The following is a 19,825-nucleotide window of genomic DNA, read 5'->3' as shown; positions in this document are numbered from 1 at the left end:
AAGAAAAATTATCTAGATTAGACTTCATCAAAATTTAATGTTTTGTGCTTCAAAATATGCTATCAAGGAAGAATGAGAAGTGGACAGAAAATAGAAAAATTTTGCAAATCTTGTCTCTACTAGAACTAGGGATAAAAGACACACAGTAATAGAAAGTACACCTCATTTTTAAAAAATGGGCCAAGGATTTTAGTAGACATCCTTCAAAGTAGATATAAAAGTGACCATCAAAGGGTGCCTGGGTGGCTCAGTTGGTTAAGCATCTGCCTTTGGCTCAGGTCATGATCCCAGAGTCCTGGGATCCAGCCCTGCGTCAAGCTCCTTGCTCAGTGGAGAGTCATGATCCCTCTGCTGCTCCCCCTGCTTGTGCTCTCTCTCTCTCTCTGTCAAATAAAAAACAAATTCTTAAAAAAAAAAGTGACCATCAAGCACATGAAAAGATATTCGATAACACTAGTCATTAGGGAATTGCAAATCAAAATCAGAATGAGATGTGAATTCACACCCACTAAGATGGCTATTGTAAAAAACAAAAGAAAAGAAGAAGTGTTGGTGAGGATGTGGAGAAATTGGAGCATTGCTGTTGGGAATGCAGAATGGGAAACAGTTTGGCATTCCTTCAAAAGGTTAAACATAGTTAGCATATGACCCATTAACTCCACTCCTAAGTATATACCCAAGAGATCTGAAAATACATATTCACACATAAACTTGTACACAAGTATTTACAATAGCATTATTTTTAATAGTGAAAAAGTGGAAACAATACATATGTCCATCATCCGATGAATGAATTAAAAAAAAAAAAACGGTACATTCATACAATGGAATATTGTTTAGCCTTAAAAAGGAAAGAAGTACTCATACTTGCTGCAGCACGAATGAACCTGGAAAACATTATGCTCAGTGAAAGAAATCCAACACAAAAGACCACCTATTTATATGATTCCATTAACATGAATTGTCCCAAATAGGCATATCCAGTAGAGACAGAAAGTAGCTTAGTGGTTGCCAGGGGCTGAGGGAAGGAGTAAATGGAAAATGACTGCTCATGAACACAAGGTTTCTTTTCTGGAATTAGATGGTGGTGATCGTTGTACAATCTTCTGTAAATCTTTAGTAAACCACAGAATTGTACACTTTAAAATAGTGAATTTATGGTATATGAATTATGTCTCAGAAAAAAAGGTATAGAAAGAGGAAATGCTTTTCAACTCATTTAATGAGGCCAGCATAACACTATGATGGCCTTTTTGACACACTAACTTGACTAGACTAGTTCATTCCATGAAACACTAAGTTTTCTAAGAAGGTATTTTGTAGATGTGATTAAAGTCCATAATCAGTTGACTTTAAGCAAGGGAGATTATCCCAGATACTCTGGGCAGCCTAATCTAATCAGTTGAAAGGCCTTCAGAGCAGAGCTTTTGTTTCCTGGAAGAAGAAATTCGACCTGTGGACTGCAGTTTCAGTTCATGCCTGGGAGCCCTAGCCTGCCCTTCCTGATGGCCTTATGGATTTCAGACTTGCCTCATCTGTCCGCACAATCACATATTCCTCGCAATAAATCTTTTTTTTTTTAAAGATTTTATTTATTTATTTGACAGAGAAAGACACAGCGAGAGAGGGAACACAAATGGGGAGTGGGAGAGGGAGAAGCAGACTCCCTGCCGAGCAGGGAGCCCGATGCGGGACTCGATCCCGGGACTCCAGGATCATGACCTGAGCCGAAGGCAGTCGCTTAACCAACTGAGCCACCCAGGCGCCCCCTTGCAATAAATCTTAATGCATCTCCTACTGGTTCTGTTTCTCTGATTCAACCTTGAATGATACTGATATCAAAACCAGAAAACAGTATTACCAAAAATAAATAAATTACAGAGCAGTATTTCTCATAAGCATAGACACAAAAATCCTTGACAAAACATTAGCAAGTCAAATCAGCAATATATAAAAGGACAACATACCATGGTCAATTAGAATTTATCCCAGAATTGCAAATTAGCTATTTTAATTAAGGTAATTTGCCTCATTAACGAAATTAAAAAAAAAAATCATTTCAGTTGAAAGAGCTACCCTACAACCCAGCAATTGCACTACTGGGTATTTACCCCAAAGATACAAATGTAGAGATCCGAAGGGGCACCTGCACCCCAGTGTTTATAGCAGTAATGTCCACAATATCCAAACTATGGAAAGAGCCTAGATGTCCATCAACAAATGAATAGATAAAGAAGATGTGGTATATATATATATAGTGGAGTATTATGTAGCCATCAAAAAAATGAAATCTTGCATTTGCAATGATGTGGATGGAACTAGAGGGTATTATGCTAAGCGAAATAAGTCAATCAGAGAAAGACAAGTATCATATGATCTCACTGACATGAGGAATTTGAGAAACAAGACAGAGGATCATATGGGAAGGGAGGGAAAAATGAAGATGAAACCAGAGAGGGAGACAAACCATAAGAGACTCTTAATCTCAGGAAACAAAGTGCGGGTTGCGGGAGTGGAGGGGGGGTGGGAAGGATGGCGTGGCTGGGTGATAGACATTGGGGAGGGTATGTGCTATGGTGAGCGCTGTGAATTGTGTAAGACTGATGAATCACAGACCTGTCCCCCAAAACACATAATACATTATATGTTAATAAAAAATTTTTAAAAATTCATCTCAGTTGAAGCCAAACATTGACAAAATCCAACACTTGTTTATAAGTTTAAAAAGCACAAATTCTCAGTGAACTCAGAATAAGAAACACTTGTCTGTATTAGTTTGCTTGAGCTGCCATAACCAAGTACCACAGAGTGAGTGGCTTCATCAACAGAGACTTATTTTCTCACAGTTCTGGAGGCCAGAAAAGTCCAAGATGAAGGTGTCATCAGGTTTGGTTTCTTCTGATGCCTCTCTCTTTAGCTTGTAAATAGCTGTCTTCTCTCTATATCCTCCCATGGTCTTCACTCTGTCCATCTGAGTCCTAATTTCCTCTTTTTTTGGAGACACCAGTCCTGTTGAATTAGGGTACACTCAAATGACTCATTGTCATTATCCATCTGAGGCACAGGGCCTTACTGCAATATATACATTGAGGTGAGGGAACACTGTCCAGCTTATAACAACCTAAGAAAATACGTTTGTGAAAACTTACAACTAATATCATATTGATGCAAAATTGAGTGTTTCCCCTTAAAATAGGGGATAAAGCAAGGATTTCCACTATTACCACTTCAGTACAACATAGTACTGAAGGGCCTAAATAGTGCAATAAAGGAAAACATAAAGAATATAAAGAAAGAAGTAAAAATGTCTTTATTCACATTTGACATGGTTACATACATAGAAAATCCCAAGGAATCTACCCTCCACCTCACAAAAAAATGTTAGGAATAATAAGCAAATTTAGTAAGGTTGCAAGATACAAAGCTAATATACAAAAATCAGATGTATTTTTATATATTGACAACAGTTGAAAATGAAATTTAATACAGCAACACTACAACTGCACCAAAAACATAAAATATTTAGAGAATAAATCTAACAAATATGTTCAAGACCTATACATTGAAAAATACATACACTTCTGAGAGAAATTAAAGAAGATCCAAACAAATAGGAAGATGTGCCATGTCCATAGTTTGGAAAGCAGTATCATTATGATGTTTTTCTCTATATTGATCAATGGATTCAGTGCAATCCCAATCAAATCCAAGAAGGCTTTTACTGTAGAAATTTGCAAGCTGATTCTAAAATTTATAAACAAGTACAAAGAACTTAGAATACTTAATTTTGTTTTGTTTTGTTTTGTTTTTTTAAGATTTTATTTATTTGACAGAGAGAGACACAGTGAGAGAGGGAACACAAGCAGGGGGAGTGGGAGACAGAGAAGCAGGCCCCCCTCAGAGCAGGGAGCCCGATGCAGGGCTCGATCCCAGGACCTTGGGATCATGACCCGAGCTGAAGTCAGATGCTTAACGACTGAGCCACCCAGGCACCCCTTAGAATACTTAGTTTTGAACAAGATTCAAAAGTTACCTAAAATAACTATAAATGATAGAATAATAATTTTAAATGAAATTTCAAGGTTACAACAAAGGTACATTAACCAAGAAAGTATGGTATTGGTGTAAGGATATATCTATACATCAGTGGAGTCCAGAAACAGACCCACAATTAAATCATCAGTTTGTATTTAATACAACTGCCAAAGCAATTCAATGGAGAAAAGGAAAATCTTTTCAACAGATGGCACTGGAAAAATTGGATGTCCATATAGGAAAAAATCAATCTTGACCCTACCTTACACCCTACCCCAAAATTAATTCTGGATAGATTATAAACCTAAATGTAACAGTCAAAACTATAAAGCTCCTAGAAGTATGCATAGGAGATTATCTTTGCAAGTTTAGAGGAGGCAAAAATGACTTAGCTAAGACATAGAGAACACTAAACATAAAACATGAATAAATTGGACTTCATAATATTAAAAAGTTCTGCCCATGAAAAAACACTATTGACAAAATTGATAAATTGTAGATTTGGGGAAAAAATTGCTGTATCTATACTATATATCTCTACTATATCTGTATCTGACAAAGGATTTATATTTAGAACATAGCAAGAACTGTTACAACTCAATAATAAAAAAGGCTTACAATCCAGTAAGTGAGTAAGTGATCCTGATTAAGATCCTGAAGACACAGGTCACCTTATATGTCTCTGGATGTGAAGAAACAGAAATGGAACCATACTGTAAGAAAACCCACTCCATCACCAATAAGGCCGTCCAAGGTTTCCAAAAGAAAATAGCCACAAGAATCCAAAATACAGTATCACTGTTCCGGAAATCTTTGGTACATTCTATACAAAGGGTCTACAAAGAGCTTTGGAAAGATTAATCCTCTCAGTTTCCTTAAGAGACAGGTGGGGAGTGAATCATTCAGCCTAATCCCACAAAGAGCAAGAGAACCACGGGCAGCTTGTTGCTGAGCTGCAGCAACCTTGGCTCCTGGCAGACAGACAGATGCACTCCATGAGATGAGCCAGGGATCAGCACTCCAAGATTTCGCCTCTCCCACCCTTTCTGATTGACTCACCCGCCATTCACTCAGCAGATAGCTATTAAAGAACGCCTCCCTCTCAGTGAGAGTCAGGGCTTGTAGCTTGACTGTGGGCTCTCACGTCAGAGGTGCCTCTTGTCCTTGCCCTGGGGGCCTCTGATGACTCACTTCCTGCTCCCAGGCTTGCTTCAGCACACAGCGAGGACCCCAGGGGCCTGTGTCTCGTGCTCTGCCTCTCAGCTACTACTGTTCCCTGGCCTCTCCCCTGGCTTCCGGGGCTCCACCAAAACCCTCCTGGGTGCATTCCTTTTCATTCTTCCAATCCAGGCCCTGGGGAGACTTGATGTTGCTAGAACAATAGTAGTGGATGTCATTCGCTAAACCTCAGTGTGAACCCACTGTACTTACAAAACTTTCACCGTCATCCTGGACTCAGAGCCTTCGTTTCTGCTGGTGCCCTCACTTGGAAAGCTGTTCTGTTCTTCTTCAGCTCTCCAGACAATATTCACTGTTCAGAAACTACCACACCCATGAAATCATCCCCGTATTCCCCCTCTTCTTTACCCTCAGCACTCCGGAAACTTTATAGTACGTACCACTTGCCAGGATGTATATCCTTGCCCTCCATGGAGGAGGAGAAAAGCAACTTGCAAATATAAAAAAAGACAGCGTAAAATACAGAGCACTGTGAAGTGTAGGGGCCAAGGGCAGGCTGCCCTAAGATGGACAACTTTAACGTGAAGATTATGTTGGGTTAAAAAGCAATCAAAACCCAGCAGATTCAGGACCCTCCCCAACAAGTACCTAAAAAGAATTTAGACAGAGGACTTGCTCCGGGGAGAGAGCTAGCTCCACAGGTAACTACATTGTACATGAACTAGGTATGGTGGACAGGGAGGAACCTAGAAAGGCCTGTTTGATCAAAGTCCTTTTTGTGCCATTGTTTCTAGGTGGTCCAGCAAACATTTGTTGACCAAACATTTGTTCTTTTTTCATCTCCCTGTGAATTGCATTCCTTCCCTTTGAACTGCCCTACCCCCTTCTCCTTTGTTCAGGATGACATATATACCTCACTTTGGAATTCCCATGGCTGTGGGGATTCCCTGTAGGTACAAAATTAAATTCAACTTTCTCCTGTTAATCTGTCTCATGTCAACTTGATACTTAATCCTGCTGGAGGGACCCTCAAAGGGACAGAAAAATCTTGCTCCCCAACAGAAGAAAATAAAGCAATCTACTTGACTTACGAATGAGGGGTGGGAGGTGTTTAGATGGCATCACCTGACATCTGAGTTGAGACCTAAATGACGTGGTGGGGCCAGCCTTGCAAAGATCCCAGGAAGAATATATTTGGCAGGAGGCACAACCAATACAAAGGCCCCGAGATGAGAACAACTTTGGCATTTGAGGAAAAGAAAGAAAAGCAGCATGACTAGGGGGTGGTGAGTGAGGGGTGAGTGGGCCAGGTCAATTCCTTCACGATTATGTGGGAAGTGAGGAAGTGAGGAGAGGCAGGTTTCATCCTGATTTCTTCTCACTTAGGGAGCAGGCATAGGACCAAATGCTGTGTGTCTTGGGCCCTGTTATGCTATGTGGTCGGGACCCTGCATGTGGGAGGCATTTGGTCCTTTCTTTAACAGAATCTAGAGCTGAGTTCTACTTGCCAGGCCTTCTGTCAAATGTTCCACATGCCACGCTGGGCTCTTTTGTTGGAGAGAAATTAGTTCCTGTTCAGAGAGCACAGTGAGAGAGCTGCAGATTGAGAAGGCAATAGAAATTCTTCCAGATATCCAGGACAAATGGTCGGGAGACAAGGCAGAGCATTTTCTAATAACTTCCTTCTTTCTGGCTCCCTGTGTCTAGAGCCAACCTTGTGTTTTACATAAATTAGATCATGAAGAGAACGTCTCGGTGTCTCTGAATGTTTGAAAAAAACATTTGTAATGGCAATTAGGCTAGAAAATGGAGGAATTCGTGGGGTGGAGGGCACTGGTTCCTGGTTCTCTTTCCAATCCATTAGCCCTGAGCTTTGGGGGGTCAGATAAAGGGGTGTGACCAGTTTCCTTCCTCTGAGTAATAATAACTATAACAACAGGCACTTACTGAGCACACACACTGAAAGCCAGGCACACATTGAGCAGTCTACCTGGAAAATTAACAATGTTCTCAATTCCCCATTCTCCAGATGAAGCTTGGGGGGTGCTGAGGAATTGGCCCGGGATCACAGAGTTGTTGATCAGTGGCAGATCTAGGATTCAAATACAGATTGATTCTGGAGTCTAGGGACTTAGCCACGGCCTGTAAGTAAAGGCTGTGCCCCTTCAGTGTCTGTCCCAGGCCCTCAGAGCCAGCACGTGTCCGCTCAGGGCTGCTCCCTGTGTCTGGCCGCTACTCCCAAGCTGGGGCCTGTCTAAGCAGGAATCGTCATCCCTGAGGTGCTGGGCTGCACTGTCAGGGCCGAGAGCCAAAGCAGAAGGACAATCTAGGATTGGCAGAGCCAGGCCAAATTCTCTTTATGACCCCCTTAGGGGAAAAGATGAGGAAATTGTGTGTTTTATGAACGGGTTTAACCTGGCTTCTTGTGGACTCCACGCCCAGCTTTCTCTAGAAGCCTCTTTCTAAGTAGTTGCTGAGAAATTAACTGCAGAGGAAAGAATTCCCCACACCTTTTGTTAAAGTAGGTCCTGTGTCTTAGGTGATATGATCCTCAAGGCTGAACATTTAGTCCAAGGAGAGATCCTGGGCCAAGCCAGGCCCTCACAGGGGCTTTTTTGGATCCAGTGGCAACATCAGTTTAACGTCAGGGCCAGATGCAACAGTGAGGGACCCCTCGCTGAAAGCAGTTCACCCCCAGACAGTCCCATGGGTTGGCTCTCCCTGAGAAAGTCTGCCCCCTTCAGAGGCTGGCACTGCATGACAGGCCCAGGGCCCTGGTGTGTACTGGTGTGGTGCTGGTTCGACTGTGCACCCCAAAAGATCTGCCCAAATCCTTACTCCTAGAACCTGTCAGTGTGACCTTATTTGGAAAAAGTGTCTTTGCTGATGTAATTAGGTGTTAGGATCTTGAGATGAAATCACCTTGAATTTCAGGTGGGTCATAAAGCCCATGACCGATGTCCTTAGAAAAGAAAAGCAGAGAAGGTTCAAGACACAGACACAGGGGAGGGGACCACATGAAGATAGATGCAGAGATGGAGTGGTGCAGCCATGAGCCAGGCAGCCACCAGAAGCTGGAAGAAGAGAACAAGGATTTTCCTCGAGAGCCTTCAGAGGGTGTGTTGGCCCTGCTGACACCTTTATTTTGGATGCTTGACCTCCAGAAGTGTGAGAGGATACATTTCCATTGTTTTAAGCCACCAAGTTTGTGTCAATTTGTGAAGGCATCCCTAGGAAACTAACAGGAATAACATGCTGAGGTGCTCCCTAGCTGACATACTCAGCCCCACCTCGGTTGTTCCTGGATTCACCTCTGGGCACAACAGCTACATCTCAGACTCGCAAACGTCAGATGGACACCCTCACCTGAAGATGTTGTGGCCCCAGCGGGAGGGCTTTGCTCTAGTTTCTGTGCTCTTCCTTCTTGGTCTGGCCACCCTGTGTTTTTGTCCATGGTTTGAGGAGTGGGGAGGGTGGGCGAGTAGGGATTGATCTCCCAGAAATTTCCTTCCTTGCAAAGCTAATTAGGTTCACCAGTGGTCTTGTCAGCACTCAGCTCTATCCAGTGGGAAGAACCAGCCCAGGTACGGACCCCACTGGTGGCTTTGGGGAATTTTTGTGTAACTCTGGTTTCTGAGACAGACGAGGCGAAGGCTAGAGATGTAGCCTAAGAGCATATGCATTTAGATCCAGTCTGAGAATAATATGGTCCAGCAGGGATCCGTTTCCCCAGACTCATGTGTTCATTCAGTCCACTGGAGAAATATGTACTGTGTTCCTTCTCTGTACCAGGCATCGCGCTGGACACTTGAGGACTGACTGATGAACAAAACCTACGTGGATCCTATCCTCCGCCCAAGGGATTGGTTTTCCTTCCCTACTGCTGAGGAAAAGCCCAGGCAGGAGAACAGGTCTGTCTCCTCCCTGCCCCGCATGTGTGGTCATTGAGTTCACCGGCTGCCGTGCTCAATGCCGCATCTCTGCCTCGGGTCTGCACTGAGCCAAGAGCTCCATCACCCGTCCATGCCAACCAGGCTTCTGGCGCTGGACCCAGGTTTGCTCTTTCAGGCATATAGCACCCTCTGTTGGAGGCCTCGACCCAACACCCTGGCCTTAGACTGACACCAGGTTGCATCGGCAGCCTTTATTGTTCATGCGAACCTTTTGTGCGTCGTCCACCCATCCCTCCAAACAGCCGCTGCTAAGTGCCAGGCTCTGTTCCAGGGGTTGAGGATATAAAAGTGTATAAGGTAAAATTTCAGTCATCTTATAGGTTTCAAGTGCAACTCCCTTCCCTTGAATGAGGATCTCAATTCTGGTAGATGGATTGGGAATGGGGTGAATTCTAGATCCCACAATCTCTTTCAAAGGACCTGGGGCTGAGGGGTCCTCCTGTCAAGTGGATTCTTCATTGTTGTCCTTTGCTTCCTAGAGTTCCTGACCTAAGTGGACAGATCTATCCCAGTCTGACCCTGTGCCACATGGGAAATAATGGGCTTAATTCCTCTGGGGAGAAAAACTCCTATCCCTATACCTACCTCCACCATCACCTGTAACTCTTCCCTCCCCCTTCCTCAATGGGAGCCCACTGGTAAGGGGCATGACTGAAGAAGGGCAAGTCAGAATCTTCTGCCACCTTCCCTCCAGCCCACCCATTGTTACTAGGCTCTTAAGGTACCTGCTCATCTCTGCCTTCAGGACCCTGGCCCCCACTGACACCTTCCACCATTTAAAGGCCAACCCACACACCTTGATGCTCAGCAACCTCGCACTCCTTTTCTGGTTCCTAGGAGCCTCATAAAAATGCAGGAGTTGTGTGCAAGGGGCCCTCCAGAGGCCAACAGGAGTTACCACATCCTCTCAGAATGAATGAATACTCGGCCTCTCTCCTGGAGGCACAGGCCCTTTAAGGACAGAGTCCTCCCTGGCAGAAAGAGCACAGGCTTCTTTGTTCTTCCCTTCTAGCATTTCTGTGGGTTAACTCTTTATTAACTTTCCATTTAGTATGGCAGCTTTACTGAGCTATATAATTCGTATATGATACAATTCACCCATTTAAAGTATACCATCCAGTGGTTTTAGTATGTTCCCAGAGCCTCACAACCATCACCATGATGGGCTTGAGAACATTTTCCTCAACCCAAAAAGAAATCCCTTACCCATTAGCAGTCACACCCATTTCCCCCCAGCACCCTCAGCCCCTGACCACCACTAATCTCCCCATCCCCCGCAGAGGTGTGGCACCCGGCCTTCAGGGGAGAGTGGGGAAATAACCCCCCTTCATCCCTTCCCTAAATCGAAACTACCAGATCCATCCAGAACCTCAGATCTCCCTGGGAACCAACGTTAATGTACCTTTAGAGTTGCTAATGCTGTTTACAGCTGAAGCATGCTTATGATTTATGGGAGAAATAAGACTAATTTCCCCTAAAGAGATGAGAACTGGCAGTTTTATTTTTCATTTTGGAAGCATGAAAACTTGCCTGCGTGGGGTGGAAACTGCAAAAGGGGCAGCTATAGAAAACAATGGTGTTATGACAAGTATGAAGGGGCTGTTGTGAACGCGGGCCATCAGAAGGGCGCTGGCAGGACCTCGAGGGGTGGATTACGGTCACGGCTCTGAAAGGGGCAGTGCCATTATTTATGGTGCCATTAACCGTGCACCTGGCTCAGCGTCACCTCTCACTTCCACCCTCCCTCCCAGGCTCTTCGTGATCCTTGGAAAGGGTTTTCGGGGTTTGTAAGCAAATGAAAAAGGTCTTATTTTTTAATTATACATCTCTGTTGGGTAGAGCTAGAAGTTGTGCCTGTTGGATGATACGCTCTTACTGTCACTCCTGACAAATGAGCAGGGGATACAGTTTGGCAATAGATGTTTCTAACTATCGATTCCCTCCCTGTTGCCACAAGGCTTTATCAAATGAGGGCATCTCTTTATCGCCGAACAGAAGTATCTCTGCCTTCGAAGATGCATTGTTGGCCCACCACGTGCAAGACGCTCTGCCACATGCTGCCTCTGAATGTCACCACGTAAAAGGGACAATTACATAAAGTCACTAAAAAGTCATCTCCCCTCATCTTTGGCTCTGATCATACCCCTGCCTCAGCCTTGAGCCTAACTTTTCTAAGGAACTGGATGATTGTCTGTGATTTGTTTGTGTTCTGAATTCAGTAACAAGGCCAATGTGGGACCACCTGTCCCCATGTGGTCAGGGTGGCCCCAGGCGGAAGCTGACTTTGAGTCCTGCTCTTCAGGTGCAGGCTCTGTCCTGGGTGCCAGACATTGGGTCTGGATGCTTCTGAGCCAGGGAGGTCCCTCATGCCAGTCCGGTTCTGGAGCCCAGATGCAAATATGCTCCTCTGGTCTCTCGGGCAGCTTTTGTTTGTATGTGTTTTACATCTGAGCTCACTCATCTGGCTCCCCTTCTGCCACCTGTTCTCCTATTTACATCCACCAGCCTCAATTTGTCTTTCAGCTCTTTCCGAACCAATTATGCTATAGATAGATTTAGTCGATTTCTGGGCCAGATGCTCAAATACATCCTCTTCTGCATTAAAAATAATCAAAGTAGGCTCCCAGCCAGCTGTAGGATTTACAGACCCTTGAAATTCTAGGCAAAATCCACAGAAACTTTTCTGATTCTGGCACAATCTCCAAATTCATTCATCAGGGGAAAAAAAGGCATCGATTTTGTGTGAGTGTGGAAAACATCTTAAATGTTTGTTCAGAGCACCCAGACTCTCACACGGCCAGCAGATCTGGCCTAGACCAAGTGGAATACTTCTTTCCTGGTGTGATGTTCCTCGCCAGCCAGGCCACACACCTTCTAGGAAAGGCAAGCCACTGTGGAGGGGTCTCTTAGCATTTTTCCACCTGATCCCTCAAGCCTGGCAAGCTGGGGTTTTCTTGTCAGCACGAGGTTCCCCACTTTGTTGCTTATTCGGGTGCTCTTTGTCCAGATTCCTCCATATTCTCAAGGTGTGTTGCATGTGTAAGATAACACCAACCTCTCTAGCTTCATCGTAAAGCTCCAGGAAGGGGGTTCCCATGAAATGGGTATGGCATTCCAAGGAGAAAAAGGTTTTATCACCATATCACCAGGGAAGGAAACCGATTCCTTAGCTGGGCTCAGTGGAGTGCTTGCAGAGTAGGTGTTCATGTCCCTGGGGAAACCATAAAGATGCTCCAGAATTCCTTGCTCCAAGGAGAGCCACCCACAGCTCTCACACTCACACAAATGCTCCCTGCACCCCCGCCCCGGGCCCGGCTGCTGGCAGAGAAGCAAGTCTCAAAATCCAGCATGCAAAGGACTCCAGTCTACTCCCAGGAACCTCATTTAGGTGGGTCTGAGGTGAGGCCCAGGAATCGGCATTTTAAATGAGCATCTAGGTGAATTTGATGCAGGGAGTCATCGACTGCAGAGTGCATGGCTTCGCGTTATCTCCCAGAATTCTTAGCTTCGAACAAGTGCTCTTCATGCCACCCCACGGGTTGTATGCAGAATGCTCCACCTGGCACCCAGGTATGAAGGATCCAGAGAGTCCAGGGGACTGGAGCACAGGGAGGAGTCATTTTACCTGGGAGCCAGATGGAGCACTCTGTATGCAGCATACAGGCTGCCTGAAAAGCCCCTGGTCAAGTCTGAAGGCAGAGAAACACAGTCTCACCCTGACCCAAGTCACCAGAGGTGCCACTGGCCCAAGGGTCTAAGGAAAAGAGAAGAATCAAATATCACCAGCACCTGTCCCAACGCTATCGGTTAAATAAAACTAGCTCTCATTTATCAATCGTCAACATTACCATAAACCACATTATAGTTCATATATGTGTATATATATATATATAATCCATTTGTTTTATTTAATGAACATTTACTCCGTGCCGCAGGTGGGGATCCTTCCTGTGGGAGGGAGCGGCATTTGTGAGGACCCTGCATAGGACGGTGTTCTGGTCGCGGGCTCTCAATGTGCGCTCCACAGACAGGAAGCAGCGACAGCATCACCTGGGAGCGTGTTAGAAAGGCAGACTCTCGGGCCCCCCAGACCTCCTGGAACAGAATCTGCACTTTAACCAGCTCTCCAGGTGATTTGTAAGTGCATTAAAAATCGAGAGGCACTGATCTGCTCCAATCAAGCCCCTGCAAGCAGGGCTTCACAGAGGCTCCAAAGAGGTAAATAACTTGCCAGCATCTCACCATTAGTAATGACTTTACGGTTTTTGTCTTAACAGATACATGCGCTTCAGCCATACAAGTGCAGATTCCTATTAATAAATAGCTTCCAAATAAGTGATTTCTGCAGGCAGAGCTGACCGTGCATCCCTGTGCTCCAACGGGAAAGGGCAGCTATTGCAAGCGGACGCTGACTCTCGCAACAAATCAGAAGGGATTGGCCACGCGTCCTGTTAGCCAAGCCACCCTGACTCCTCAAGGGAAGGCTTTAAAAATCGTGCACACACTGTTCACCCTCTCACGCCTAATACTCAGCTTGGGTCCATGTTCATAAACTGGCTTTAAGACCTCAGCTACTCCCTGATCCACCTTACTACCTGGACTAGACCCATAGTCATGGCCATTGTTTCCTAATGCAGTCTTGGGGCTATCCCAAATGCCCAGCCCTAGAACCATAAGGCCTGTATTTGCTGACACTGTGGGTGGTGCCTTGTCTGTGAGGAGGGCCAGAGACAGCAGGAGTGCTCAGGGCCCCAGCTATGGGCACCGCTCTAAATGTTTGCTGCTCCGCTGGGGCATTCAAGGCTGGCCTGGGATGAGCACCCAGGATGGAGCCATCAGCTGAGCTGTGACATGAGGACAGTCTCCCAGACTTCTGGTCCAACATTTCATCCAGAATAAAGCGTGCGAGAGTTTTTATCACCTCCCTGACCAGCAATCAAATTAAGTGTGAGTAATTGGTTGAAGTGCGAGTAGCGAGCTGGCGGGGGGAGAGGTTCCATGTTGTCCTCGGAGTGGCTGCCATTGTGCCTTAACCATCTGCGCACGCTGGTGGCATCCTCCTGACCTCCCAGCTGTTCTCCCAAAGAACACAGAACGCTCTGGACTGGATTTCCAACGCTCTCCCATGGCTCCGACCAAATTTATACGTTTGAAGGAATGCCGTATGGGTGTCCTCTGGTTGCTAGACAAATCCATATTCTATGTCATTGCTCAGAAGTGACAGGGAGGGAGGAGGCTTGTTGACAAATGGGCATCAGACTCAGAAATTGTGGCAAAGAAGATTTCTTTGTTCAGTCCTCTCTTTCCTCGGATGCAAACTGGTGATAATACAAAGTCTCTCATAAGACTTCTTTGAGAGACAAATGAGAAACCATAAATGCAATTGCCTTATGCACATTAGGTATTTGGTAAATGTTCCTAGGATCTGGACTCTTGCTATTTACTACTGATTCGAATGTGGAAAAAGGAAAATCCATTGTGAAGTCCGTGCCCAAGAATTGGTTTCCTGGAGCACTGTAATGAGTGCCATTTGAAGGCAATTTGACCCAAAAGGCATTTGTGTTCATGTGGAGTTCCACTGGATTTACAGGGGATCGTAATGCAAGGCCAAACCTCAGCTCCCTCAGAGATATGTGGAAACTTGTGGAAACTCAAGAGGAACAATAGGAATTCTTTCCCACCAAGCTTTTTTTCTGAACACAGAACCCACTTCATTGGTCTGACCCTCCCACCAGTGGGGTCCTGGAAACAAGAGAGGGCAGCCTGTTGGCCATGCACAGGCCCAGCTCTTAGGGTCGTTTTTGGTAGATGTTGATGGGAGAGAGTTAGAACTCCCCACAACCTTCCTCCCAGCTTGTAATTAAAAGAAGTCACATTCATTTAAAAAAAAAAAACCACACACACACATTTATTAACAAGAAGGTATAAAATAGTACATCCAATATATTTTTTAAATTTGCAGGTATCCATGTCCCCATTTTTAGGAGTTCTGACCCCCCATCCCATCTGACCACCCCCCACCCCCACCCCCCACACCAGCATTCTCATGCAGGCTCCGTCACTTTCACGGTCAGCATTAGGCCCAGGAATGCTCCTAAAGCCATGGCTGGACATAGGGCTGTTCACAGATCAAGGCTTGAATGTTGTCCTGAACAGTGCAGGCCACAGATACCACTAGACTTATACCCTCTGTTCAGGGTGGGGGTGTGTCCTTCAAATATTGTTGCCAACGCATATTTCTGAACACCTCTATTTGTATCAATGAGGTCCATTCTAATATTCATTATATTAATTTGTTAGTGACTAATTTTGCTAATCAATATGCTTTTCAGACATTTGCTCTACATATTAATAAAGCCTTAGCTATTGCTCAAGATTTGGGTATTGGAGCTTTGGGTATCAATGGTTGGGTATCAATCCAATATTTCTGGAGTGTGAATTCCCAAAAATGGCAACTGACTTCTCTAGAATTGAAGCTTGAACTAACTAACCAACAAATGTATGATGTCATACAGTTTATACTGAACTGTTTTAAAGTGAATTACAGATACCCTACCAGAGGGTTATTATGGTGTCCATCAGTTGATGAGTGTGTGTTGAGTACTGCTTCTTCCATGTGGATAAGCACTATGGGGCTTTAAAAAATGGTAAGAATTACTTTAAGAACTTTGTGAATTCGTTGACAGGATATTTACATCTGGAATATTTAAAAAGAGTGAGAGAGAGAGAGAGAAAGAGAGAGAGTATGCAAACCAAAATTCAGAGATGGGGCCATTCCTGGAGACCTGGGTAGTCAAGGACCGAAGTCTTGACTATGTCCTGGATGGTGGGCAAAGGGCAGGAGATGGATGATGCTCTAAATCTGACATGTGAATCAGGTACGAGAAGGTCATTCTGCTCAGTCCTCCTGATGCAAGGTGTGGCCTAAAATAGGACCAACTATAGAGACGACTTTAGAGTTTTCCCGTGGGCAGGTTTGTACCACATCCTCAGTCCCCCAGGTCAGTTCTCCTGCTTTTTGTGAGGAACAGCTGCCTTTCTGGGCCTAACCCTCTCCTAAAAGTGGCTCATGACAGGCTGCTCCAGGCTGCTAGGCTCTGTGGGGTCATGCAAGGCAGCCAGTGGCCCCTGTTTAAGAGAAGCTAACTCTCACCATATGTATAAGGGTTGACTTATTCATTTTGCAAGCATTATTTAAATATTTGGAAAAGTTTTATTGGACAGCTGATGTGTTTTCAAAGAAAATTAAACATATGTAGGCTATAAAAGTACTCCAAAATGGTCAAGAGAATTTAATTAACTGTGTTCTGAAGTCTTCTTGTAAACAGTTATGTGACTTTAAACAGATTTATAAGTAAAATAATAAGTTTGTTAAGTTTAACTTGAAAGCTTGAAAAAACCTGGGTTTTAGAATATGTTACCTTATAAAAATGGAATATTAACTTTCCACACCAAAGCCACCTTCTCTGTGCTTGGAGTCTCTTCTGGGGACAACCGAAACCTTCCAATGACAAAGGTAGATGAGGGCAACCAGGCAATGTCCTTCCCCAGGGAACATGATTTTCTTGCTCTGCTCTTCTGAGTCATGTTCTCTCACTGGATCTGGTTTAGCCTTTTGTAGGAGGAAAGAACAATTGTGGTTAGAGATGGCAGATTTTGCGGGCTGAGCTCTATTTTTCTGTTGGAGATTAATGCCTTCCACCCTGTCTCCTCCTGTGTTCTGCCATCTTGATCCTGTCTTCTTGAGATATCTCGTCTACTTTTGGGTCCCAAACCTCTGTGCCTTCTCTTCCAAATGTGGCTCCTAATGGTCTACTAGAGGTCCCCTGCTGTCATCTCAAGGTCAACACACTTCTGTGACCTCTTGTACCCCCCTTCTCCTTTCTTCTTGTCACCAGAGGCAGGACCTCAGATGCCTTCTATGTCTTTGTCATAGTCCCCACTTTAATTAATAAGTTAATTCTTTCTTGGAGATTTTCTTACCACCGCCACTACCACCAAAGGTCACCTTTTTTACCTCCAGACCATAAGAACTTTTTTTGTTGGGGGTGTAGATGTTAAAAATTGAGAGACAATTCACATACCATGAAATTTACTTTTTTAATGTGTGCAATTCTGTGTATGGTTTTTAGTACATTCTCAGATATGTACAACCATAACCACTGTCTAATCCAGAACATTGTCATCATCCTCCAAAGGAATCCTGAATAATACCTTTGAATTAGTCTTCTCATTGCTGGTGATCCTTGCCCTTAACTAAGTATACCTAGAATTGGTTTGAGGATTACGACCTGCTTGGTTCAAATCCTGAATGTGCCATATGTCCTTATCAGAGGGGCCCAGGGTGCAGTGACTCAGGTCTCCAAACCACAGCAATGTGATGTACTATTTTATGGCCTTAATATTTCCAGTACCCAGTTTCATTTTCTGTAAAATAGGCCAATAGGTGCATTGCACAAGTAAATGAGCTAAACAGATAAACAGATGCAAGCAATCAACAAACACGGCTGCTATTTTATAAACTTTGGATCCAACTAGATAACCATCATGCATATTTTTAAATTAAAGTTTTAATTTTTAGATAATTATGGATTCACATGCAGCTGCAAGAAATAATGCAGAGAGATGACTCAGTTTTCCCCAGTGATATTCTAAAAAACCAAATCACAACCAGAATATGGACGCTGATGCCGTCAAGACACAGAACTCTTCACCCCCACAGGGGTCCCCCGTCTTGTCTTTCCACAGCCCTCACTCACTCCTTAACCCCTGCCAACCACGACTCTGCTTCGTTTGCTCATGTCAGTAGTGTTAAATCAGTGCAATGAATGGGATTCACCCAGGTGGTGAGGATCAAGCGTTCGTCTCCCTTCCTCGCAGAGTAGTGCCTGCGGTAGGGACATGCGACCATTCACTCACTGGACACCTGAGTCGTTTCTGGATTTTTACCATGACTATAACGCACATTTTTGCAGACTTCACGGTTTAGGAAAAACTCTTTCGTGGATCTGATCTGTTCCACACAATAGCTTTGGGAGACTGACACGCACCATAGTCTCATTTTATAGTTGAGCCAACGGGCTTGCCCAATGTCACGTAGGTTGTTCACAGCCGAGCCGATGCTCAGATCATCTGAGTAAATAGCTTGTGCTCTTTCCCCATATCATTCTGCTTCCTCTTACAAACTCATTCATTCAATAATTTCCAGAGTACCTAAGCTCTGGGGACAGAAAGATGATGAGATGCCATCCTTACAGAACTTATGGTAGGGTGCGGAGTCAGAAATTCCAATAACACACATCACACCGAAAGATAATTACTATCATGTTCAAGGTGGGAGATAGGGAAGCTGTGTTTGACTACGCGTTCCGGGCAGCCTAGCGCAGTCCCTGTACGCGGTGGGCATGGGGAGGCGGAGACAGATGTTGGCACAGTTAAAGGCCGTGGTGGGTGTGCATTGCTGTGTAGAAAGGCTCTGCTGAACTTTTCTGCTTAAGCCTGAAGGTCACGGGCTGGGGACAGATGCGGGTTGGGACCAGAAGTCGAATTTCTGTGACTATTCAAGCCGCAAAGATGAGAAGAGCCCTGTGTGCAGAGACTCTGAGAAATACCACTTTCCTAAGGCGGCCCCTGCAGAAGGAGGGAGGAGAGTCACCCTTGCCAGGGACACCCGGACTGAGACACTGAGGACAGAGACTCTAAGCAAGATGCTAGGCCAGCCGAGGAGAGGAGCCCCGCTGTTTCTCGCACATACCACCCTGAGCATGCTTCCACGGTAGGGACCCTGACAGGCAGTCCCCCGGTGCCAGGCAGCGGGCAGAGTGCCTTCCACGCTGTCATTTGGTCTTTGCCACAGTCTTATGAAGAGAAGCTGCTGTTTTCATCCCCGTTTTTCAGAGGAAGACACGGAGGCCGGCAGATGCTTAGGGAACTTGGCCACGGCTGCCTCGACGTGAGGTGTAAAGCTGCACCATTTTGAGCACCTGTGATCTGTTTATGTCACAGACACCCCGAGAAAGATGAAGATGCGAGTGTGGAAGCCGAGGGTGCTTGGCTAGTCCAGGTGTGCACTGTGTGTGATGCTGGGGCCATAAAGGGATGGGTACTGAGTCACCCAGCTGGGCCACGGAGGCCACAGGGGTGCGAGTCTCAGACCCGGCTGGATGTGAGGATGAGGAGGACGAGGTGCATGCAGGAGGGGAGGCTCATCTGGTTGTATTTCCCGTCAGACTCTCCTCCCAAAGAAGGGCACCGGGGGACATAAAGATGTGGGCAGGGGGCTGCCCATGGCCTTGGGCATCCCCTACCTCATGACCTGGGGTGTGGCAAAGATCAGGCCCCTGAGACCCCCCATGCCCGGGCTGGCCTCTGTGAACTGCGTGACATCTCAAGCACCGTCCTTCCAGGTGGACAAGAATGTGGCCAGAACAACAGCCCGGTGACTGGCCTGGACCATTTCCAGATGAAGTGGCCCCGCAGCTGCCCTCGTCAATGACAGAGTAAGGGGGAGGGGGGATCACAAGGCCCTGGTTCACACTGCCAGGGAGCCCAGCCCCTTCCGGGAGGGTGAGGTCTGAGCAGCGCAGAGCAAGGCATTCTGAGGCTCAAAGGGCTGGAACCTTCTGCCTGAGCCCCACTGTCTACCATACTGGCTCCCC

The sequence above is a fragment of the Mirounga angustirostris genome, unplaced genomic scaffold (genome assembly GCF_029215605.1).
Source record: "Mirounga angustirostris isolate CCGP_5_RB_7025 unplaced genomic scaffold, mMirAng1.0.hap1 SCAF_3, whole genome shotgun sequence".
NCBI classification, from domain to species: domain Eukaryota; kingdom Metazoa; phylum Chordata; class Mammalia; order Carnivora; family Phocidae; genus Mirounga; species Mirounga angustirostris.
The sequence above is the reverse complement of the archived record's forward strand: the minus strand, read 5'-3'. Positions refer to the sequence as shown.